Genomic DNA, 19,315 nt, shown 5'->3' with positions numbered 1-19,315 from the left:
AACAGAACCTGGTGAGTGCCCCACAAGTCACCCCATCTTGGATTACCCTAGGTGTCTAGTTTCCAAAAATGTACAGATTTGGTAGGTTTCCTTAGATGCCAGCTGAACTAGAGGCCAAAATCCACAGCTAGGCACTTTGCAAAAAACACATCAGTTTTGTTTTGGGAAAATGTGATGTGTCCACATTGTGTTTTGGGGCATTTCCTGTCGCGGGAACTAGGCCTACCCATACAAGTGAGATATAATTTTTATCGGGAGACTTGGGGGAATGCTGGATGGAAGGAAATTTGTGGCTCCTCCCTGGTTTTCTGATTCAAGTGTTCCTGTTCCTGAAAGCTTGGAAGATGATAATTTTAGCACCGCAAACCTTTTGTTGATGCCATTTTTAGGGAAAAACCAGAAGCCTTCTTCTGCAGCCCTTCTTTCTCATTTTTTTTGAAAAAACGAAATTTTCACTGTATTCTGGCAAATTTCTTGGTCTCCTCCAGAGGAACCCACAAACTCTGGGTTCCTCGGATGTTGGAAAAAGGACGCAAATTTGGCATGGATAGCTTATGTGGACAAAAAGCTATGAGGACCTAAGCCCGAATTGCCCCAAATAGCCAAAATAAAGGCCTGGCAAATGAGGGGGAAAAGGCCTGACTGCGAAGGGGTTAAAGAAGAATCAGATTTTCTATAGAAGTCAAGGAAACTAAATATCTGAAAAGGATTGTAATTGACTGGGCAGGGATACATTGACCATTTCCACATAGGTAAGATGCCTTTCCAACACTTGCTTTCTGTACATATCTATGATAGTACAAAAACTGTGCATTGAGTATTTGGGATAACTGTTCAGCTAGCAGCCAAGAGTTAAAGGCTGGCAAGATTTGGCTCCAAAACCATAACACAGTATTTGTAAGCAGATTCCTAATCCACCTCTTTGACACTTGTGATATTGGACTCTTAAGTCTCCAAACATCTCAGGAGCGAATTATGTTTTGCAAACACTACAAGTTCACTATTACATGTCCCATGCTATGTGGGGTTTACTATTTTGCGTGGGATAAAGCAGGGAAGGGTCTGCAGACGTGATGTGTGCTTTTGTGGTTCATTATTCAAGGCCTATTACAGGAAGCCATGAATTAATCTGTGATGGTTGGTGTTGGGAAAGCATAATTTGTATTTGCATAATTAAACACACTCCTCATTTGCAAAGTATGATCTAAAATCATTACAAAGGTGTGCATATTAATAATTTGTAGCAAGTGGCTGCATTTAGCCATTAAGTGGCACCTGGATCAACATGTATGTATAACCTGAATTTAGCCTAAGTTAGCCTAATATTTCAAGTAATTTTGAGTGCCAGTTTTATACGTAAAATACCTGCCCATGATGTATCTGTTGTTTTGCAGGTTAGGTTTTTCTTCCCACTGCAGAAGCTGTTTTTTTCCAGATGCATTAGCGAGTGAATAGACACTTGTTATGTATTAAATGACTGATAGTGAAGTTCCCACTGGGAGGAGAAGATTCCAGGATGAAGGACTCATGAGGTAATCTGACAATTTGTATAGTGAAACAGCTCAAGGAAATGGTCTTGCATGGTTCATTATTCTGGAGTAAGTCATGTGGAGCTCCTGTCATGCTCCACAGCTAATGATTGCTTTTGCAGCAGTTGAAGTCATTCTGGTAGGTGGCGATGTGAACTGCTGGTTCAGCTCGTAGAGAAAAGGAACTGCAGTGCCCAAATTTGATCCTGTGGTAAGAGACGAGAGGAGAAGTTGTGTGGGTACTTGAGGGGGTTGAAAGTTTGATTACAGTGATGAAGAGGAAGGTGAAGAACTATGGGCAATCACTACTTCACTTGAGTGTAAGTATGTCATAAAATGTGATTACTGTGACTGTGGGACTGTAGGGGTCAGGGTGTGTTGAGTAGGGTATTTGTTTCCAATAGACAGGGGATATCAAGCTATGCAGTATACATCCAAGGCTTGCTAGCTAAGTCAGACTTGGAAATGTTTCTACCTTAACCCCTTCGCAGCCAGGCCTTTTCCCCCTCAGGTGCCAGGCCTTTTTTTGGCTATTTGGGACAGTGTGAGCTTAAGCCCTCATAACTTTTTGTCCACATAAGCTACCCATGCCAAATTTGCGTCCTTTTTTTAAAAACATCCTAGGGATTATAGAGGAACCCAGACTTTGTGGGTTCCCCTGAAGGAGGCCATGAAATTAGCCAAAATACAGTAAATAATTTGTTTTTTAAACAAAATTGGAAAAAAAGTGCTGCAGAAGAAGGCTTGTGATTTTTTCCCTGAAATTGGCATCAACAAAGGGTTTGCAGTGCTAAAATCACCAGCTTCCCAGCTTTCAGGAACAGACAGACTTGAATCAGAAGACCCAATTTTTCAACACAATTTTGGCATTTTACTGGAACATACCCCATATGATTTTTTTGTGCTTTCAGCCTCCTTCCAGTCAGTGACTGAAATGGGTGTGAAACCAATGCTGGATCCCGGAAACCTAAACATTTCTGAAAAGTAGACAACATTCTAAATTCAGCAATGGGTAATGTGTGTAGATCCTATAAGGGTTTCCTACAGAAAATAACAACTGAATAAAAAAATATATTGAAATTGAGGTGAAAAAAACAGCCATTTTTCTCTACGTTTTACTCTGTAACTTTTTCCTGCGATGTCAGATCTTTTAAAGCAATATACCGTTACGTCTGCTGGACTCTTCTGGTTGTGGGGATATATAGGGCTTGTAGGTTCATCAAAAACCCTGATACCCAGAGCAAATAAATTAGCTGCACCTTGCAGTGGTTTTTCATTCGATACCGGGTATACAGCAATTAATTTGCTGAAATATAAAGAGTGAAAAATAGGTATCAAGAAAACCTTTCTAATTCCAAAATGGGCACAAGATAAGGCGTTGAGGAGCAGTGGTTATTTGCACATCTCTGAATTCTGGGATGCCTATACTAGCATGTGAATTACAGGGCATTTCTCAAATAGACATCTTTTTTACACACTGTATTATATTTGGAAGGAAAAAATGTAGAGAAATACAAGGGGCAATAACACTTGTTTTGCGATTCTATGTTCCCCCACGTCTCCTGATAAAAATGGTACCTCACTTGTGTGGGTAGGCCTGGCGCCCTTGACAGGAAGTGCCCCAAAACACAATGTAGACACATCGGGCCATATTTATACTTTTTGACGCACAACTGCGCCAACGCAGTTGTGCGTCAAAAATTTTAACGCCGGCTAACGCCATTCCAAAGCACCATGCGGGCGCCTTATTTATGGAATGACGTTAGCCGGCGGAGCTGACTGGTGTGCGTCAAAAAAAATGACCCACACCAGGCAGCGCCGGCGTATGGAAAATGGAGCTTGGGCGTCAAAAAATGGGGCAAGTCGGACTGAGGCAAAAAATCTGCCTCAACCCGATTTGCGCCATTTTTTTTGACTCCCACCCTCCATTGACATGACTCCTGTCTTAGCAAAGACAGGAGTCATGCCCCCTTGCCCAATGGCCATGCCCAGGGGACGTATGTCCCCTGGGCATGGTCATTGGGCATAGTGGCATGTAGGGGGGCACAAATCAGGCCCCCCTATGCCACAAAAAAAATACAAAAAAATACTTACCTGAACTTACCTTAAGTTCCCTGGGATGGGTCCCTCCATCCTTGGGCGTCCTCCTGGGGTGGGCAAGGGTGGCAGGGGGTGTCCCTGGGGGCATGGGAGGGCACCTCTGGGCTCTTTCCGAGCCCACAGGTCCCTTAACGCCTGCCCTGACCAGGCGTTAAAAAATGACGCAAAAGCGGCTGGACGTCATTTTTTTGGACCCGCCCACTCCCGTGCTTCATTTTTGCACGGGAGTTTAAATAAGGCGCACATGCCTTGGAGTCATTTTTTAGACGGGAACGCCTACTTTGCATATCATTAACGCAAGGTAGGTGTCCACGCAAAAAAATGACGCAAACTCCAAGATCTTTGGCGCTAGACGGGTCTAACGCCAAAGTATAAAAATGGAGTTAGCTTTGCGTCGGATTTGCGTAAAAAAAAAAGACACAATTCCGGCGCAAACAGAGTATAAATATGCCCCATCAAATTTTCCCAAAGAAAACAGAGGTGTTTTTTGCAAAGTGCCTACCTGTGGATTTTGGCCTCTAGCTCAGCCGGCACCTATGAAACCTACCAAACCTGTGCATTTTTTAAAACTAGAGATCTAGGGGAATCCAAGACGGGGTGACTTGTGGGGCTCTCACCAGGTTCTGTTACCCAGAATCCTTTGCATACCTCAAAATGTGGCAAAAAAAATCACTTTTTCCTCACATTTCGGTGACAGAAAGTTCTGGAATCTGAGAGGAGCCACAAATTTCTTTCCACCCAGCGTTCCCCCAAATCTCCCAATAAAAATGGTACCTCACTTGTGTGGGTAGGCCTAGTGCCTGTGACAGGAAAATGCCCCAAAACACAAAGTGGACACATCACATTTTCTCAAAGAAAAAAGAGGTGTTTTTTGCAAAGTGCCTATCTGTGGATTTTGGCCTCTAGCTCAGCCGCCACCTAGGGAAACCTACCAAACCTGTGCATTTCTTAAAACTAGAGACCTAGGGGAATCCAAGATGGGGTGACTTGTCGGGCTCTCACCAGGTTCTGTTACCCAGAATCCTTTGCATACCTCAAAATGTGGCTAAAAAACACTTTTTCCTCACATTTCGGTGACAGAAAGTTCTGGAATCTGAGAGGAGCCACAAATTTCCTTCCACCCAGAGTTCCCCCAAGTCTCCTGATAAAAATGGTACCTCACTTGTGTGGGTAGGTCTAGTGCCCGCGACGGGAAATGCCCCAAAACACTATCTGGACACATCAAAATTATCAAATAGAAAACTACCTGTTTTTGCGGGTGGCACCTGCGTTTTTGGTCCTGAACTCAGCAGCCATCTAGGGAAACCTACCAAACCCAGACATTTCTGAAAACTAGCCCCTCGAGGGATTCAAGGGAGGTGTGACTTTCGTGGATCCCCCAATGTTTTCTTACCTAGAATCCTCAGCAAACCTCAAATTTAGCTACAAAATCACATTTCTGTGTGGGACCTACCACCTAACGTTCCCCTTAGTCTCCTGGTAAAAATGATACCTCACTTGTGTAGGTGGGCCAAGTGTTTGTGACAGGGAAGAGCCAAAAACATGTCGAAATTGAGGGGGAACCAAAGTGGGTCCAAAAGGGCAGTTTGAAACAAAACATTTTTAGGCTGAGAAGTGCAGCAGAAATGTTATCGGTATAGATGAAACAATGCTGGGTGGTAGGAATTTTGTGGATTTATCGGTATAGATGAGACAATGCTGAATGATAGGAATTTTGTGGATTCCTGCAGATTCTGGAAGGTTCCATCACAAAAATGTGGGAAAAATTTGTGCTTTCCAGCAAAGTTGCAGATTTGCAGGGCATTGTGGGTAAGGAAATGGTGCGGGGTGCATGTGAAGCACACCACCCTGGAATCAACTAGATGTTTAGTTTTCAGATGTGTCTAGGTCTTGTGGATTTTTCTACATGGCAGCGTACCAAAGTAAAAAAAGTGCATCCCTCACCATTCCAAGTGGGACGATTTTGAGAGTTACCAAGCTCCCATGGCCCAAATGTACAACAAAAAACAAAAAAAAATCAAATATCCTCTTGCTTGCCGTGGGATAAGATGTTTTAGTGTGCGGGGGAGAGCTGAATGACTGTTAGCCCCTTCAGTTCGGGTGAGGGCATAACCAGGCCCATACTGGTTAGTAGTCACCACCCCACAATTTTTTTTTTTTATTTCAGGGCATCTAGTAGACTTTCTGCCCCCCGGGGTGTGGATCGGGGTAATTGCCCCATCTGCCCACTGGTGGGCAGAACAACTTTGGCCCCATTTAATTGCGGTGGGGGTATGGCCATAACCCCACCCTCTCGTTTTGAAAAATAAATCTTCGCCGGTCTCTGGTGAGCTTTGTGCCCCCTTTGGGGGCAGATGGGCCTTCCAAAAATTGGCCAATCTGCGGCCAACAGTAATGTTTCCCCATGGGAAGCGACCCGTGCCCAAGGGGCTGCCCCTCCAAACAAAATGCACACATACACACACACCAATCCCTCGTGTCTAGTGGTTTCTGGCCCCCATGGGGGCAGATTGGCCTAACAAAAATAGGCCGATGGCCTAAATTAAATTTGCCCCCCAGGGGAGCGACCCTTGCCTAAGGGGTCACTCCCCATAAATAAAAATATAAATATATCCCTGGTGACTAGAGCTTTCTAGCCCCCCTGGAGGCAGATAGGCCTAATTTTATTAGGCCGATCTGCCCCCGGGGGGGGGCAGAAATGGCCTAAGCACTATTTGGCCCCCCAGGGAGTGACCCTTGCCTAAGGGGTCGCTCCTTGCAAAAAGAAAACTGGGGGGGGCAGAAATTACCTAAAAATGATTGCCACCCCAGGGAGCGATCCTTGCCCAAGGGGTCTCTCCCTTTATCAGAAAACACAAAGAAAAAAAATCCCTGGTGTGTAGTGGACATTTCTGCCCCCCCTGCGGGCTGATCGGCCTAAATATATTAATAAATGGCCTAAGCACAATTTGGCCCCCCAGGGAGCGACCTTTGCCTAAGGGGTCGCTCCTGCACCTAAAAGAAAAAAAAATCCCTGGTGTCTAGTGGGCATTTATATCGGCCTAATTATTTTAGGCCGATCTGCCCCCGGGGGGGGCAGAAATCATCTAAAAATTATTTACCCCCCTAGGGAGCGACCCTTGCCCAAAGGGCTGCTCCCCTCATGTAAATAAAAAAAAAAAAAAGAAATTCCCTGGTGTCTAGTGGGCATTTTGCGATCAGGCAGCAGAAATGCTCAGAATGACATTGGTAGAAAGGAAAAGCAAGCTTCCATCGCAACGGGATGCGACCACTGATGAGGTCAGCACGCGATCACGTGCTGACGTCATCAGACGTCACGGGGTGGATCGGGGGGTCGGGGCAAAAGGGGAAGCGATTCCCCTTTCATCCCTGACGGGGGTGTGGGTGGGGGACCCACAGGGGGAGCGCTAGCGCTTCCCCCGTGGGCCCGGTGCAGGATGAGGTGGTCTCGTCCCAGGCACAAGGGAACCGTGTGCTGGGACAAGACCACCTCATCCAAGGCACCGAGGGGGTTAATGATCTGCTTTGTTTATGTCTGTTTCATTGCAATGTGAGTGGATATGCAGACGTTTGATATGAGGTGTGGGCCATATGTATGGATTTTCAAGCCAAGACACCTTGTTTTGTGTTTTATCCAGGTCTCTTCACCATGCCATCCTCATGTGGCGATTTTAGAGTTGTGACATGGCAGGTAGCTGTTGCTATTCTGACATATGAAGTGGACATGGATTTGTTGTGTAGCCATTTTAGTTATAGCTCCATGCAAGTTAGTTTAGCAAGACCAGGCCTGCAGCTGTGCCCTTCACCCTAGATATATTTTATTTAGCTTTGTCAATTATTGTAACAATAGCCACATTTGCGATCTCGTTTTATTTTTCTCTATCTAGCTGTTCATTTTCCTAGGCTAGCACTGCGTTCTTAAACAAGCACTCTGTGCTTCTCTGAAGACAGCAGTAAGATAGGTTGCTGGTAAGTGTGGTAATGCTTTGTCTCTGGTATTCATAGAAACATACACATCCTTACGTAGGGACATTTTGTCAGACCATCAGCTGTTTAATTATAAAAACACTTCCATGTCCCATACACGTTGGAGGGAGATTCCAGCCAGATGACCACGACTGTGACGCCACACTTAACAGTGGCGCCTCTTTTTTCGGCCACGGTCGGACCGCGATTCCGATTATCGGAGATCCATCCTCTAAGTTTCTACACAACATTTACGACACATTTCAGGAAGCACATTTCGTGCTCCTGGTCGCATTGTCCTTACCTGTTTCTATGACATTTCTTTCTTGTCGGTGGTGGACTCCTCTTCTTTTCTTTTTCCTTCTTTTTTTCTGTTTTCTGTTCACTTCATCTTTTTCCTTCTCCTGGTTTCCATGCTGTCTTCTTGCTGCTTTCTGTGTTGTCGTCTTTCTATTTCTTTTTCCCAGCATGCCTTTTTATTTTATACTGCTACTTTTTTCCCATTCTTTTCTATGGACCTTTCCCAATCCAAGATGGGGTTGCTTTTTCTTTCCTGTGTTGTCACTTCCTGTCTTCCAGTATGTAAATCACTCAGTCCTGATCTGCTTTGCGTTGCAAACACTTCCTTCTGGTGGTGATTCTCTCTCCTGTTCGTTGTGTGTTCCCCAGTTCCTGTTGCTCTGATTCAGATTTTTTCCAAACCTTTTTCTTTTTTCACGCTTGTTTTTCCTGTTTCAGGAGTTCCTGTTCAGAGGTTTTTCCCACATTATTTGTTTTTTTTTCCCTCTGGGACTTCTTCTGGAGGGTACTGTCTGCTTAGGCGTTTCATGTCAAGCAGCACCTTGGCTACTAGAAAGGGTCGCCCTTATCTTGGTCAGTCCAGAACCGGCAGAAGACCGGGTGCTCTTTCAAATCCTTCAGTCAGAGGTGAGAAGCGTTGTGCAAACCGTGACAGATTGCAACGACAAAAGAATCTGCATTGTGAGACTACAATGGAAGGACCACATGGAGACGTAGTAGAAATTGCACAAGCCATGTTGCAGACAGTCCAACAACAAGCAAAAAAATTATAGCAATTGCGGGCTGAAAATACTGCACTAAGACGAATCCTGTCCTCCCAGTCAATGGATGTACAACCTGTGTCTGCTGCTTCACATCGATATTGTGGGGATCCTCAGAAGATAAAAGAGTTTCTGAATGCCCTAACGATCTTCTTTGCCTTCTTTGCCTTTCGTCTGCTACAATTTTCTTCCGATAAGGCTAAGGTGGGTTATCTGATCAGTGCCTTGTGTGGACCTGCACCAGCCTGGGCGACTCCCTTGGTCTCCGTGAAAGATCCTGTCTTGAATAATTATTCTGCTTTCTTGAAACTTTTCAAGCAGATGTTCAAAAGGCCTGGGTTGGAAGCAGCATCAGAGGAGGCCATATGTGATATACAACAAGGTAATCAGGAAGTTTTGCAATACATCACCCTCTTCAAACAGTTGTCAGCCGAAACCACTTCGGTGGAACGCACCTTTGTAACCTTGTTCCGCCGAAGAATACGTGAAGAAATCAAGGGTGAATTAGTGCATTCTACCCCAACCCGTTCCTTGAAGGACTTAATGGACCAAGCCATGAACATAGAATATAGATTACAAGAACGCAAGATGGAAAGAAGAAAACTCGAGTACCATATCCACCTGGAGTAAATCGTACCATCAGTCGGCAAATTGACAAAGTCCATTCTGAAGCTTCTCCATCTTCTACAGAAGAACCCATGCAGATTGATCTTGTCCATGGCCCGTTATCTGAGTCCGAAAAGGAGGATAAAAGACGAAAGGGTCTTTGCCTTTATTGTGGCAAGGCTGGTCATTTGATTCGTATCCCAGACCGTCAAGAAAATAGCCAACTCCTGTCTCCTGTAAAGAGGAAGGGGATGGGAGGATCTGAGGTACCGTCAATATGTTTCTCCAGAGAGAATATGTCCAACTTGTTTATTCTTTCGGTCACATTACAATATTCACAAGACCAGGAAGAACAACTCTTTGCTCTTGTAGACTGTGGAGCCAGTGGAATCTATTAAAATGAGACCTGGGCTAAGGATAAAGGTATTCCACGTATTCCTAAGGAAACCCCAGAGCAAGTACACACTGTTGATGGCTCCCCTTTAACCTCAGGGCCTGTGGTTGATTCTATTCCTACACTCTGTTTGACTTTTGGAAGACACCAAGAACATGTTGCCTTTGATCTTATATCCTCGCCAAACAACAAAATGATTTTAGGAATACCTTGGTTAACCTGGCACAACCCCTACATCAATTGGGAAATGAGAACAATATCCTTGACCTCGCAGTTTTGTCAGCAAATTTGCTATTCTACCAACTCATTTTGGTCTCCCAAAGGATTCCCTCAGCCATCTAAGAATACCAATAACACTATAAATACAATTCAAGGAGTACCAAATTGTTACCTGGAATACTCTGACATCTTTCAGAAACCAAGTAATCCCATCTTACCTCCTCATCGTAACTATGACTGTGCTATTCCTTTGGTTCAGGACAAAGTCGTTCCATTTGGTCGAATGTATTCTTTGGCAGATCAAGAAAAGAAGGTACTCAAAGAATACCTAGAGGACAACTTAATGAATGGGTTAGTTGCCCCTTCATCATCTCCTGCTGCCGCTCCTCTTTTCTGTGTTTCCAAGAAGACGAAAGATCTGCGTCCATGTGTTGATTTTCGCAGACTCAATAAAATAATAATCAAAGATCGTTATCCCTTACCTTTAATTAAGGATATACTGGACGCCATCCAAGGAGCCAAGATGTTCACTAAATTAGATCTAAGAGGTGCCTATCATCTTTTGCGTATCAAGGAAGGAGATGAATGGAAAAAAGCCTTCCGTACTCCATTCGGACACTATGAATATCGAGTCATGCCTTTTGGATTAACCAATGCACCTTCTGTTTTCCAATGTTTCATGGATTCTGTGTTTTCTGACTTGTTAAATCACAATGTAGTAATCTATCTGGACTATGGGCCTCATTCCGACCCGGACGGGCCGCGGACGCCGCCCGCCGGGCGGAAACCGCCCAAACACCGCCCCGCGGTCAGAAGACCGCGGGGGGCATTGAAGAACCAGAACCTTATGGGCCTGGCGGCGCAGGGTACGCCTGAAATCTCCTTGGATTCACCTGCCTCAACTGACAGAGACACGGGACACTCTGTCAGGCGTAAAAGATCAGATTTTATTAGCTGCAGCTAGTACAGTTGTCCAAGAAGTACACAAGGTATGTTCTCAGGAGACTGCCACTTTACTTTGTGGCGCACAATCTTATATACCGTATAAAAACCATTTATTAACTACATACACTCCCAGAACACATAGAAAGGAGCCAGTAAGAATAATGTAAAGATAGAACAGAGCCAATAGAAATGTCGGAAAACAAGACAGCACCAATAGAAGGAATTGGAAAACAAAGTATCAAGTGACTTAAGGTTGCCTCCCCTCCAGCTGTGTTTGTCACCCCTCCCTTGAACTAATTCATTAACCGATCCACAACGAAGTTGCATGTGGTGTGATAAGTTTGTGTGCGTTTGGAGGACAGTTGTGAAATGAGAGAATACTAGCAAAGGACAGCGAAGGCCAGACGATAAGATAAGATCGGCGGAGAATAGTGTGAGCCTACAGATAGTTGAAACAAGGATTAGAAAACCAGACAGGGATTAGTGTACTCGGTCAGACCTTAATACCAGCCTTGTAAAGATAGAGGCAGAAGGCTGTTTTGAACACCATGTTGCAGAATAAGCAGAAAAGGCAGAATGGACTTCGTTCGCTGTGCTGCCTGAGTGAAGGCAACATAAAATGGCGGCGGGCCACAAAATGGCGGGTCGATACGATCGTATTAAAAATCGAATTTCCTCAGACCCTCCTTTTGCCAGAACTCAGGCAAGATACACAAACTCATGTTAATCTGAGTCGATGTCTATGGCCATGAGGTCATCAAGCTGTTGCTGTACCATCATTTTGATATTCTCTGCTCTTTGTGACTTGGGTTTGGGAATACATGCAGTAGCACATAGGTTGCAGATGGCAGGACCGCAGTGCATACAAAGACAACAAGAGAATATAAAAGCTAAAATTACTCCAAAGAATGTCAATACCTTCCAACCCCATTTGGACAGTAATCCCCAAAACCACTCTGAAAAGGACCAATCTCCTTCGTCCTGATGAATCGACTCGGAGATTATGTGTAACTTAGAGATAGCTTGGTATACTGTCGGAGCGTCATTAGGTATGAAAATACAGCAACTTGATCCGATCAATTTGCATACTCCACCACGGTCCGCAAGAACAAAGTCTAAGGCAACACGGTTCTGCAAGGTCATAAGACGATCAGCCTGTAGTTCAGCTGTAATGTTACTTAAAGCTCCTACAGTGATGTCTATGGTGGTTTCTACGACACGAACCAATTGCCTTATATTTCTGCTGTTGGCCATTGGACCCCAGAAGGGAAGAAATCCTTTGAGGAAATCTCCTCCCTCTTGTCCTGCTGTGTCTTTCGAATCCACAATCCCTCTGCCATATCTATTTTTATGATGGTTCGCAGGAGCGGTGTATGTAGGGGGAAGAAGAAAGGCTATATAACAAGTACCAGAGAAATCAGCTGGCAACCATGTATAAGCCCTATCGTGGCAAACGAAGTATGTACCTTGAGATGGTACTAACGGCAGTGAATTCAGGGCTGAATAAACATATGTATGGGAACATAAACTTTCTCTTTGTCCGGTGTTTGGAGTTCTACCATTTATTTGCAGACAGAAATTTCCTTGTTGGGGTATGACCCGTATCGGAGGAGATTTTCCTTGCTTAACCTTATCATTGAGGCTGGAAATGTAATTAGTTATGTTCCAATTGGTATATGCTTTTCTTTCATCTATGGAAGCTTCACTTTTTTCCATGATTTTAGCCATAGCTACCATTCCCTTTATCAATAAACTATGACTGAAATCTGAACCAACACTATGTGAACTGACAGGTTGTTTAATTTTACTTTGATATGCATTATTGAAAATGACAAAATAAGCCCAAGCGGAACCTTCATAGGAGAATGGAAGAACTAAATATGGCATTCCTTTTTCTACCGTATGTGGTATGAGTCCACACACCCAACAGTCAGTTGTATTGATCACTAACTGATGTTGATGTAACAACTGGACGAAGGAATTGTTAAAGTATTCAGTTCTTCTGATGAGTTCATGCTGGGGAAGAGTGTGAAATAGGTGCGGAGAGATAGTAGAAGAAGATGTAGAGGTAGGAGAAGAGACAACTTTTTGCTGCAGAGTAATAATGATCCAGTTTACAGATGCCAAAAGAATACACGACAATATAATGACGCATAGAGCAATACTACAACGACTACATATTTCTTTACAATTATTCTTTACATTTTTACTTTCTCTTTTATCTAATGTAGCCTCCATCTTTCTAAGTGGATGCTCACGGCAATCTTCCTCAATCACTGTAGTCACGATTATCTACCGTCCTATGACACTGTGAGGTCCTGCAGGCCTATTGCCACTTACTCAGGTCGTAACTAAGACTCCTACCGTGACCCTGCAACCGGGATAGAGTACTACATAGGAGAGAAATTTACAAGTTCTTTGGTCTTGGTCTCAAATTATAGCGTTCCTGTCCAGAGGCAGTCTGGTTTTGAAACAATGTTCCTGGATTTGTCGTGTTCAAGCGACGATGCGATGGTATTGCTTCTTGAAGGATGTCGTCGTCCTCTTTCTCAGAAAGTGTTCCAATTAGACGCGCATCACTGAATGGTACAAATTGCGGAACTTTCTCACTTTCAGAGTCACTGATGCCTCTACGGACCCACTGATCGAAAGGCAAGGGCAAAGGCACTTTCTTGCAGTGCACGGCATGCACCCAGTTTTTCTTTCCTTCGACTTTAACTGCTGTTCTTGTGGTCAAAAGAACCAGGCGTGGCTCTCTCCATCTGGGCTCCAAATTTCTCTGTTGTTGGAAATTTTTCGTGCAGACCCAGTCACCTGGTCGGATGGAATGACCTGGGTCTGTGGAAGCCTCTGGTAGAGCACTCTGAACCTGTTGATGAAGAACACGCAATTTAGTTGTAAGGTCATGCAAGTAGTCAATCAACATCGGGTATGGCAAGTCTGAGTATTTCGTAGGGCGAGGAACTCCCCATACATTAGCTGGGCGACCAAATATCACTTCGTAAGGGCTAAGCCCCAAACGAGAGTGTACTGCTGTTCTGGTGGACAGAAGAGCCAATGGTAAAGCATCAAGCCAATTAAGTCCTGTGCTAGCTTGCACCTTAGCAATTTTAAGCTTCAAGGTTCCATTGTAGCATTCTACTAAACCAGCCGACTGTGGGTGATTCGCCGCGTGGAACTTCTGTTTTATGCCAAGACCTGCACAAACTTTTTGCATGACTTGACCCACAAATTCGCTCCCATTGTCACTCCAGACAATGCGCGGCAAACCAAACCTAGGGAAGAATTCTTTCAAAAGTATTTTGGCAGTTGATAAAGCAGTATTGTCCTTCAGAGGGTAGGCTTCTACCCATCTAGATAAAGCACATACTACCACCAGAACATATTTGAGGTTGTTGCATCGTTCCATGTGAATATAATCGATCTGCAACACCTCAAATGGATATGTTGGAGGAGCAAAATGACCTGCTGGAGTTGGGGTTCCCTTTCCCGGGTTGTACATCAAGCAAACAATACAATGTTTTACTACATTATTTGCACACTTTGGGATCCCCTCATTTTGCCACACTGGAGCCAGAAGTTTACATATTCCTTTTGCACTTAGGTGAGCTGGACCATGTGCCATAGTAACTACAGGTAGTACATAAGCATCTGGTAACAGCCAACGTTGATGTTCTGATAATTCAACCCAACATCCCATCTCATCTAACATTCCTGTACTTTCCTTCCACTTTCTCAACTCATTCTCCGTAGCCTCTCCTTGAATTGATTTCACACTCTCTACTGTATCTTCACACATTCCCTTCTCTCTTACGCAGTTTGCGGGACCTGCAACATACATTCGACTTGTGTTGTCTCTGGCTGTCTTTTTCGCTACCTCATCTGCAAATGCATTTCCTCGACCAACATCGTCCACAATCTTTTTGTGTGCACTACACTTCACGATCGCTATCTGAGTAGGCATTGTAAGTGACTCAAGAAGTTCAGTCACTAATTGACCATGTTGTATCTTAGTACCATGGGAAGTAAAGAATCCTCTTTCCTTCCATAAACGCCCAAAGTTAAACGCTACACCAAAAGCGTATTGGCTATCAGTGTACACGTTTACTCTTTTTCCTTTGGATAACACACACGCTCTAGTTAAGGCTATCAATTCAGCTGCCTGAGCTGAATTATGTCTAATGCGTGCTGTCTCCACAATCGTATGCAAAGTAGTAATAGCGTAGGCTGAAACTGTATCTCCATTCGGGAGCTTGAAACAAGAACCATCTACCCATAGTGTTCCATCTGGATTCACTAATGGCGTGTCTTTTAGGTCAATTCTACCCTTAGTCTCTTCTTCAGTACGGAGAAAACAATCATGCTGTTCAGAGACATCTCTCTCTTCTGGAAGAGGCAACAAAGTAGCTGGATTCAGGGTATTACATCGTTTGATGTGTATGTGACTAGCCAAAAGCGTCAGCTCATATCCGGACAACCGAGCACTCGTAAGATGCTGCGTTTTTGTCCTATTTAGTAAAGTATCCACTGCATGTGGCACCATAACAATGAGAGTATTATCTAGCACTACTCCAGCAGACTGTCGAATAGAAATTGCTGCTGCCGCTGTCGCCTTAAGACAACTGGGCAATGCTTTAGCTACTGGATCTAACGTAGCTGAGAAATATGCGCATGGTCGCTGTTGATCTCCAAAACGCTGCGTTAAGACTGACAATGCACAACCCTCTCTTTCGTGGACATAGAGCGTAAAGGGCTTACTGTAATCAGGAGTACCCAATACAGGAGCAGAACACAAAGCAATACGCAAATCAGTAAAACTCTTCTGACATTCGTCAGTCCACGGAAGAGGCTGAGGCGTATCTTTTAAAGTTAGCGCCAACAGCGGTTTAGCCAATAAAGAGAAACTCGGAATCCACTGTCTACAATAAGAAGTAATGCCCAAAAAGGCACGTACCTCTCTTTGTGTGGATGGCACTGACATTTGTGCAATTGCCTGAATTCGTTCGGGGGTCAATCGTCGTCCCTCCTTTGACAAGAGATGACCCAAATAAGTCACCTCGCGACAGACATATTGTAATTTAGAAGGAGAAACCTTGTGATTCAGATCAAACAAATGACGCAACAGTGCAACGGTCACGTTTTTGCAAATCTCCTCTGAATCAGCGGCAACTAATAAGTCATCCATGTACTGAATGAGAGCGGCACCGGACGGTAAGGAAAAGGCATCAAGATGACATTTTAGAGCTTGACTGTAAATAGAGGGACTTTCACAATAACCTTGAGGTGCGCGTTTAAACCGGAAGCTTCGGCCTCCGAGGGAAAAACCAAAAATATCTCTACTCTCTTCGGCGATGGGAATACTAAAGAAAGCATTCTTTAGATCAATAACTGAAAACCAAGTCGCTGTAGAAGGTATCATCGTCAACAGAGCAGTGATATCTGGGACTACAGGAAACTGCGGTACGACAATCTTGTTTACCTCCCGAAGATCAATTACAAAACGATAAACAGGAGGCTGAGAAGGATCAGTGCGTTTAAGAACCGGAAGAACAGGACTGTTACATGTATTTCCTCTCGTTTCCTCAACCACACCCTTCTGAATCAAATCATGGACAATTTCCAGAAGTGCTTTCTCACCTTCAGTAGAGATTCTGTATTGCGGAATACGTGGCATTTCAGCATTGGGTTTAAGAGTAACAACATAAGGTGGGATCTCAAGACAACCAACGTCATTCGGACCCGTAGCCCAAAGCGTTTCGGGAAGAGAAAGCAATTCAGGTGGGAATTGATCTTTTGATAAGTACATTGGACTAGTCATTTTCTGTCCTAGAGTGAGGTATACACCAGAAGGTGAACAATATATCGTAGCATGCATTCTTTTTAATAGATCTAAACCCAACAGATTTTCACCACAACCATTCGTCAGAAGAAGCGGAGCTTCTAAATCATAAGGGCCTATTGAAACAGGCAAAGGGCAAGAAACTGGATTGCGAACAGGGGCGCCAGAAAATCCTACAGATACATTCGTTAAGCCAGACAAAGGTGCGCCAGGGAGTTTAGAATGAATGATAGAGCTTCTCATGGCACCAGTATCTAAAAGAAATGGCTCTGAAACACCCATTGTAGTGACATTAACATAAGGTCCATTCTGATCCACTGGAATTGACGTAACCCCCTTACTTTGTCCATGGCTGTCCTATTCAAAATGAAGACTTTCATTCCCTCCTTCAATATACTGATCCTCACTGTAATACTGTGTAGACCTAACATTTTGCTGGTCAAAGTAATTTCCGGAATTTGGAGGAACAAAAGAACGCTGCTCTTGGGTTAACACACCTCGACCTCTACCTCTATTTGCTGACTGAGGACCACCACGACCTCGTGAAGCAGATGTTGCTCCATTACGCTGCAACAATGCCGGACAACTGTTCTTAAAATGACCTTCCTCCCTACAATAAGCACATTGATTGGGACCTAGCAAAGGTCTTGGAATGAATGGTTCAGGCTTTTGATACAACCTCTGAAACTGCGGAGGCTGTTGAAACTGAGGCTGAACATAACGAGGAGGATAAGCCTGTTGCAAGAGAACTTTAGTTTTTAATTCTTTCGTCTTTTTCTCTTGTTTTTCCCTTTCTTCTTTGTCTCTATTTTCATAATATTGTGCAGTAGCCAATATCTGGGCGGAAGAAGAAACTGCCCATGAACTCTCGGAGTCTTTTAGCTTGTGTGATAGTTCAGGAAGCAAGTTATATACGAACTTATCCACAAATAATCGCTGTCCCCCTTCTGTAGCCATATCTTGACCACTGTGATCAATGAATGTCTCCTCGAATCGGGTAAAGAAATCGGAAACACTTTCATCTTTCTTTTGTTTACATGCTGCTAGCTTATCCCAATTAACTCTCAAAGCAGGCATCATTGTTTTCATTAATGTAATAATCCTACCAGGGAGTTCTGAGATCAAAGCGTCGGGCTTTGCACCACCTACTTGACCTCTATCTGCGGCAATAATAGCGTTCCAATCGCCGCCTAATTCTTGAGCGTGATCCTCTCTACGAATTTTAGCCCATATTGTCTGTGGAACTACATTTCCCATCAACATGTCAATATCTGCTAGATTCATAGTACATGCATCAACTGTTTGCGACAACTCTTTATAGTAACCAGCAGGATTTTTGCGTGGATCTGGTAGTGACTGTTTAAGTGCTAAAACTTCAGACCTTTTCCAGGGGACATGTACCCATATGCGCTGAAAATGCGCAGGAATAGCTGGATTAGCACCTGCTGCTGCAACTTCTTCCTTCCATATTGGAGAAACCTCTCTCATGGGATAGTTTTTCAGTGCTGTCCTAACTGAAGGATCAGAATCAGGAAAAGTCTGTGAGAACAATAGGGATCTGAAAGAAATAAGTGTTCTGACAGCGTTTTCAACCTTAGGACCCACAATAAGTCCTTTGTCAAAGTCAGCCTGAACATCTAACAGATCCTGTGGGACCGAACCCAAATTCATATCCTCCCATTCTTTAGCGAGAGTATCGCACATAACTTTAAAAACATATCTCTGCGTAGGTGCATTCCATTGCAGAAAGGTGGACATAATATCAGACGTACTATATTGGGGACCCTTCTTGATCCATCTACAAGCAAGTGAGTCCAATTTTTCTCGCTCTTCGGAGTCTGGGAATTGACTACGAGACTGTCTTCGAGAAAAAGCTGGAGACACATTTAAAGCTTCAAAGAAAGGTGATAAGAGACCAGAGACAGTATCTGCAAATCGCTTACGCATAGATGGAGAATTTGACATAAGGATAGGGGACAAGGTATTAGGTGAATTAACTAAAGGAGCATTAGGAATTGCCAAAGGAGCAGAAGGCAAAGGAGTTAAAGGCAAAGCTGGCATAGGCAATACTTGAGGAGGCAAATGTGGAAAAGCTGGAGCAGGCGGAAGCACAACTGGCGGCTGAACAGGCTGTAACATCGGGGGTGCATTAGCACCTTGTACATAGGGCGGAGGCAATTTCAATAAGTGGGACATTAAGGGATCTTCCTCAAAATCTTTTCTCTTATCAAGGGAAGAGATAGGCAACGTCGGATAGCATTTATCTATTGCCATCCGATGCTGTCTGTCTGAAATTTCCATTGCATTATCTATTTCATCATCTTTGAATTGCTGAGCAGCCTGTATAATCGTCATTCCCTGTGTTTTCCTATCTCGTTTCGCTTGTTTAATTTCTCTCTGTTTGGCTTCCTTACGCCAAAGGCGAAAAGAGTCAAACATTGCCGGCCGGGCTTTTCTTTTAAATAACGTTGCTTCTAAATTATCTAGCACATCAGTTTCGAAACTACCATTTTCTGGCCATTTTAAAACACCATCTTTCTTTGTATATCGGGTCCATGTCTTATTAAAGGCAATAGGACCAACACCATGTTTAGAATAGAGCTCATATGTGGGAGTTCCAACCGAAGGAATCGGACAGGAGTCCTCAAGCTGGGAG

This window comes from Pleurodeles waltl, chromosome 1_2 (genome assembly GCF_031143425.1).
Source record: "Pleurodeles waltl isolate 20211129_DDA chromosome 1_2, aPleWal1.hap1.20221129, whole genome shotgun sequence".
NCBI lineage: Eukaryota > Metazoa > Chordata > Amphibia > Caudata > Salamandridae > Pleurodeles > Pleurodeles waltl.
This window is presented reverse-complemented; position numbering follows the sequence as displayed.